Raw genomic sequence first — 6,000 nt, forward strand, 5'->3', positions numbered from 1 at the left:
CTCCACAAGGTCAGTTATCAGTTAGCTCCAGTAGATTTCCACGCTAGGAAAGCTCAACTGTTTCTGAACTAATCTTTAAGGTCCCTTCCAACGCAAGCCATTCTCTCTGATTCTATGATTCTAATTTTGGTGTTTGGACAGCGAACACATACTCTGCTGGAGGCAAGGCCTGAACCTGGGCTTCTTTGCTGCCCTTCATACACGTGCTTGTAAGAAATGCACACCTCATCTTTATTAACTCCAAGGCACTTTCTTAAAGCTCTTGACAATATACGAGTGCAAAAATATGAGTGGGAGAAACTATAATTTTCTGCCTCAACAGCGCTAAAGACTTTAGTGTAAATGGCGATTAAGCTCTTTGATTCTGGATAATACAGCTTGATCAGTGACACTAAGTCCTTGGAATTTGTGGGGATTTTCTTTTCTTTCCCCCAAAAGGAGAGCAACCACCCTACCAGGTCACTGGCTTCTCAAAGGGGAATATTTCCAGATGGAAAATGGACTAAGCTCTGCTCAGAGGGAGGCCCCTCTGGTATGGAAAGAATGAATAAGCTATGGTATATGTCTTCCAGTATTTGGTAACTTTAGTAAATTCCAAGCAAGCTGAGAGTTTTATTCATTGCAGCACAGGGCAATGTACTCGTTCACTGGGTTCACCTTCACATGCTTTTCTCCCTAGTCTCTAGATGAGGATAAGATTTAAAAAAAATATTCTGGTTATGAGTCATCCAAGTGTCATAATCAAGACCTGGTAATACCACATAATATCAGTCTCATGCAAGCTATAACTCCCTCTGGGATGCTGAGCCATGCAGCGTTTCAGCCGTGCACTTTCCTGTTCAAATACATTCTTGTGGCCCAGCTCAGGTCTAGACTACTGTAATTCAAAATCCAGAAAATCTACTTAATATTACTATTTTTGAAAGAATAAAAAAAAATAAAAGGAGAGAAGAAAGAATCAAACCTTATTTGGACGGTCATTGGCATGAAATATGGCTGTTGCTTGGCTCAGGAAGATGTACTTTTGGAGACTGTGCCCTTGTGGGCTGCATTACTCCTAATCTGCCTACTGTGCTCTTTATGGAGCAAAGCAGGTCTTCTACAAGTACCTAGAGCACCAACAGCTTACTGAATTGCCTAAGTAGAGTAAGACAGGGAACTGGGTTGGCACCAGGACTGGCATCCTGCTTCCAGCCCCGATTTCAGTTCTCTGTATGGCATCTTAGTTTTCTTACAGAAGAAGAAACCAGTATCTCCCTGGGCTCAAGAAGCTCAACTGGTATTTTGGGATCCTATGGGAGGCACAGATATAATCTACAGACAGTATCGGAAAGGTAAAATGGTAAATAAAACTGAGTTTTCTAAAGAAAGGTTGCATCCGATCAGATTTCTCTTAGCAAATCTGTGTGATGAGGTAAGCCCAGTATCAGTAAGGATGTGTCACATCAGAGGTTCAGTTCAGGATTATCTGGAACTGAAACCGTTCCTCTTTGGTTTCAGTGGAGGCCACCAATGGTTTGTTAACCAAGCTGGTAACTTGGAACTGACTCACAACAGTTAATGCTAGAAAAGATGAAGTGGAAATGGAGCTTCAGAGAGAGAAAATATTTGCTCCCCTTGGTAATTAACTAATGTGAATTTGGAGAGGGTCCAGTTCCAGTGTAAGTTCCCGAAGGCTCCAAAACAACACCCCAGTTCTGGTTCAAATGGGAAATGACAATTCTAAGTGTAGTCGAGTTCATTTCTCTGGATGCATTGCACAGCAAGCATGCTCTTCTCTCAGGTGTCTCAATCACCACCTGTAAGACGTGATGGATGCTACAAACATGAAGAGCACTACTGACTCATTTACTCAGTGTTCCTGACAAGGTGGCTCTCTATTTGATTCCCTGCATTGGCAATTCCATAGTCCAGTTTAACCATACTTGAACCAGTCAATGTTTCTGCTACTTAGGAAATCACTGTTCCATTTAACAGCTTTTCCTGTCTTACTGTTTCTTCTAGCATCACCATAGATCTTCCTCCATGAAGGTCAGACTAATTAAAATCTGTGGTAGTTTTTTCTCCCTCTGTGTGGCTCTGTACAGAGGATCAGATTTGCCTCCCCTCCACATTGATAAGTTACTCACATGAGTAGTTCAACAGAAAGGAATACACTTGTATGACTAATCTGCTCAGCAGCATAAAAGTTCACTGTCTGGACTAGAACTAAATGACTTTAAAGAGTGCTACACAGGTTGCAGAGGGGGTGGATTAAAACTCAGGAGTCCCCTGTGGCAAATGCTGTACTTTGATAACTAGACTGTTCTTCCTGTCTAGCTAAACTGAGTCTGCCATTTCTTTTTATCAGATTTTTTTTTTTCCTTTACAAAAGAAATGCAAAGGTCTTTAGTGTTTTGATAAACCACATATAAATTTGGACCTTTGTAAGAGTACGCTCAGCTGTGCAATTCTGTCTTGCAATAAATGTTTGGAAATGTTGAAGGTCTTGTTTCTCCTGGACATGTGCTTACCAGATTTGTTGAGCTAACAAACATGTTGCCATATGTTGGCACATACATTACCTCGGCTTAAACTAATTTATGGGATATGGCATCACTGACACAGTTCCCATTCCAAACAAAGGTTTTAATCAGTCCCACTCAGAAACATATACAATGCTGAGGAGCTGTAACTACTAGTAGCTTTTCTCTTTAGTAGGACTTTGGCACTGGTCCATTTTTCAGCCCTTCATGAATGAACATGGAAAGCATCTCACTGAAGCAGATATGGCATTGACAGGTGGATGAGTGTTTTTTCTTCTGTCAGGAAGAACAAAAACATGGTGAGACAACAGGAGGACAGGGGAAGTCAGAAGAAAACCCAGTCTGTTTCCTTAAACAGAGATGTCTGGAGTGAGCCTGTATCAGAGCATCATAACATTTACTTACTGTTTCTCGAGTTGCTAAGGAAGGTAGAGATTACTGAGGTAGCGGAGTATCTCTGTGATCGCTTCAGAAGATAAGGACGCTGGGGCTGGCTTTTGCTATGCCTCTAAGAAAACTGCAATGAAAGAATACCCAGAGAGAAGGGAATAAGAACTGGATTTGTGCCACTATGATTCCTCTATCATACTTAATTACCTCAAAGTTTATGTGCCACTCGTTTAAAGATACCCAAGAGGCTGCCCCAGACTGTAGAGATTACGTATCTCTTTATGGACCACTCTGGAGTTCAGGAGGACTAGCATCTGCACTATATATCATGTCTCTCCTAGCTATCTGCAGTTTGCTTTGGCTTGCCCTGCCTCTCTTATTTATGCTACGTACAGCGTAAGAGAGCAGTTGGTTATGCACCATACTGTTTCTGCACAGGCTGTGGCCACTTCTCAGGGTCCTGAATTTGGCTTGATATTCCTTCCAGCATTGATTTAATTGAGGAGAAGGAAGGAGAAGCAGAAATGAAGGTTTAAGAATTTAGAGATGTTCTAGGTACCATCAAGGATAATCTTCAGTCCATCTGTTTCTGCAGCTTGTCTCATAACTCAGGAAAAGAATTAGGGAAATTAGCTAAAGGAATTCACTTTAAAGAATGGTCAATGTTTGGAAGTGTTTTCCTTAAAATTTGCCCCCAATATATATATATATTTTTTTACTTTTAACTCATAACTTCTCACAGCCTCTTCCTTTATTTTCCAGCTAAGTGAAATGTTGTTTTAAAAAATAATCGAGTGTCCTTTAAAGGAAAAAAGGGAAGAAAAAAAGGGAGGAAACTAAAAAAGTGGTCAAGAAACCCAAAAGAAACTTTGAGAGACTTTGCTTTTTCACTAAATAACCTGAAACCATGAAAAACAAAATCTCTATAAAGTTTGGTTCGACTTTTTCTTCATCTCATGATGCATCAAAAATGCAGTAAGGCGAACAGCTGCCGAGGTGATGAGTTGTACGCCCCAGGGATGGAGCCTGAGCAAGGGTGTGAGTCCAGCCCAGCTGTCGCCCCCACCCCAAGAAGTGGGCTCCTGGTGAAGCCCATGGGTGGTGTGAAGCAGTCTTTTTTCCCTGAGCCAATATAACTCACCCTCACTGTTAGCAACTTTACCCAACTCTTCCCTCCGAGGGACACCCTGAAATACCAGGTATTTTGCCCTGATTTTATTTATGCTGAAAACAGAAGGAAAGGAAAGCATGACTCAGTGCTCAGTTATTTTTGTCACTATGGGTAAGGCGGTGTTGTTAGCAGTATCCCAAATACCGGGGTTGGCAGCGTGCTGCACTGAGCCGGGCTGCCCGGGACAGAAGAAAATAGAGCTGTTTTCAAGCATTCTTGTCTTTTTTGTTGCCAGACTGCCCCTTTACACTGTATTATACCCTGCCTTGCCCCTCCTGCCCCACAGAAGGGGCTGTTCTGCCCAAATGTGAGGCAATTGCTCCAACGCTTGGGACATGCGGGTTACTCCCGGGGGGCTGCAGAAGGTTCTGGAACCTTGCAAGCCAGGCTGCCCTGAGGGAGAGGCAGGGGTCTGCAGATCGGGAAGGCTGGGCAAACCCCCAGCAGAGGGCTGCTGTGCTGGGGAGGTGAGGGGCTGGCGGTTTGCTGTTGGAAGATGGCGGTTGGTGGTTGGCAGTTGGCCACGGAACATTCCGGCACCCTCCTGAGGAAGCTGGCTCCCACAGCATGGCTCCCTTGCACTCATTCTGATATTCCCCACTGTGGGCTCCTTCCTCCCCTCTGCCTCCACCCCACCACTCCCCTTTGTTGTTTTTTTTTTGCATGTGCACCTCACAGATTCCTCCAGAAACTTCCCTGCTCGGCCCCAAGCAGACTCACGGACCTGGGGGCCCCTGAGGGAACTGGGGGCTGCCCAAAGCCATGGTCCCCTGTGCTTTCCCATCTCATACAGTCATGGCATGCCCAAAAATGCACAGACTAAGACAAAGGACTCGCACCTCTAGGTCTGTTTCCTTTCTTATGTTGTGCTCAGACTGCCAGAGTCCCATGAGAGGCAAATTGCCATGACTAATAAGTTCCATCTCACACTTCACATGGAGAGGTTTGGTGGCTTTTTCCAGAATCTTAAATTGAATCAGGGATAAGCCAACAAAGAGATTACAGACATATCAAGAGTTTACTTTGCGCGATTGCCACATACTTGATGCCAGATACAGTATCCTGTTTTCCCTCTACACTTCGCTTGGAGATCACATCAAATAAAATTCAGCTTCTCCATTATGTAAAAATTAAGCAAGCTGCCCTCTGGTTTTGAAATTGTTTTTATTTAGCAAGAAATGAAAAATAAAAAGGCAGTATGCTAAGGGAATTTGTTGTGTTTTGAGAAGAGATCACGAAGAGTGTTTTTTTCAGGTCATTACTGGGAGATGGTCTGAGAGCCCAAGTCATGAGAAACATGACTGGGGAAGAGAGAAAAACAACTCACTGTGGTCTTTAAAAATATTTGGGTTATTTACTGACAGCTTTTCCTTTGAGCCGTGACCTATTTCCACCTGCTGCATGGCATCTGATGAAGCATATTACTAAAATGAATCCTTTGTCGCAGTAGGAAATAAATGCCCTCACTGGCAGAGGTTAGATTTTAGGATGATTTTACATCCTTAGACCTTACAGTCAGCACATATTTGTGTGGATGCTTGGGCTTTTGCAGTAGCTCCCAGTGCTGTCTCTCCTCTTAGGCCTTTTGATGTGCTCCAGTACAAGTGACCTTTCCCTTTTGGACTACAGAGACCAGTGCTAACCCTTGTAGTAAAGTCTCTGCTTGTTACCCTGCACTGGTGAGTCTGTAAAAACCACTTCATCTTTCATCTGTCACAATGAAGCCCGTTGTGTTGAACTGCCAGTATAAAACCAGACTGAGGCTGGTTATGCTGCAAGCATTGGTATATTTGGAAAGCTTAACTGTCCTTAGCTGCACTCAGAAAATAAGAGGACTAAAATGGTCCTGCTGCTGAATGCTCTTGCAACAGACATGATTACAATCAGCTCTGGCAAGTAAGCACGTCTGATTCA

The sequence above is a fragment of the Aythya marila genome, assembly GCF_965140915.1.
Source record: "Aythya marila genome assembly, chromosome: 1".
Taxonomy (NCBI): domain Eukaryota; kingdom Metazoa; phylum Chordata; class Aves; order Anseriformes; family Anatidae; genus Aythya; species Aythya marila.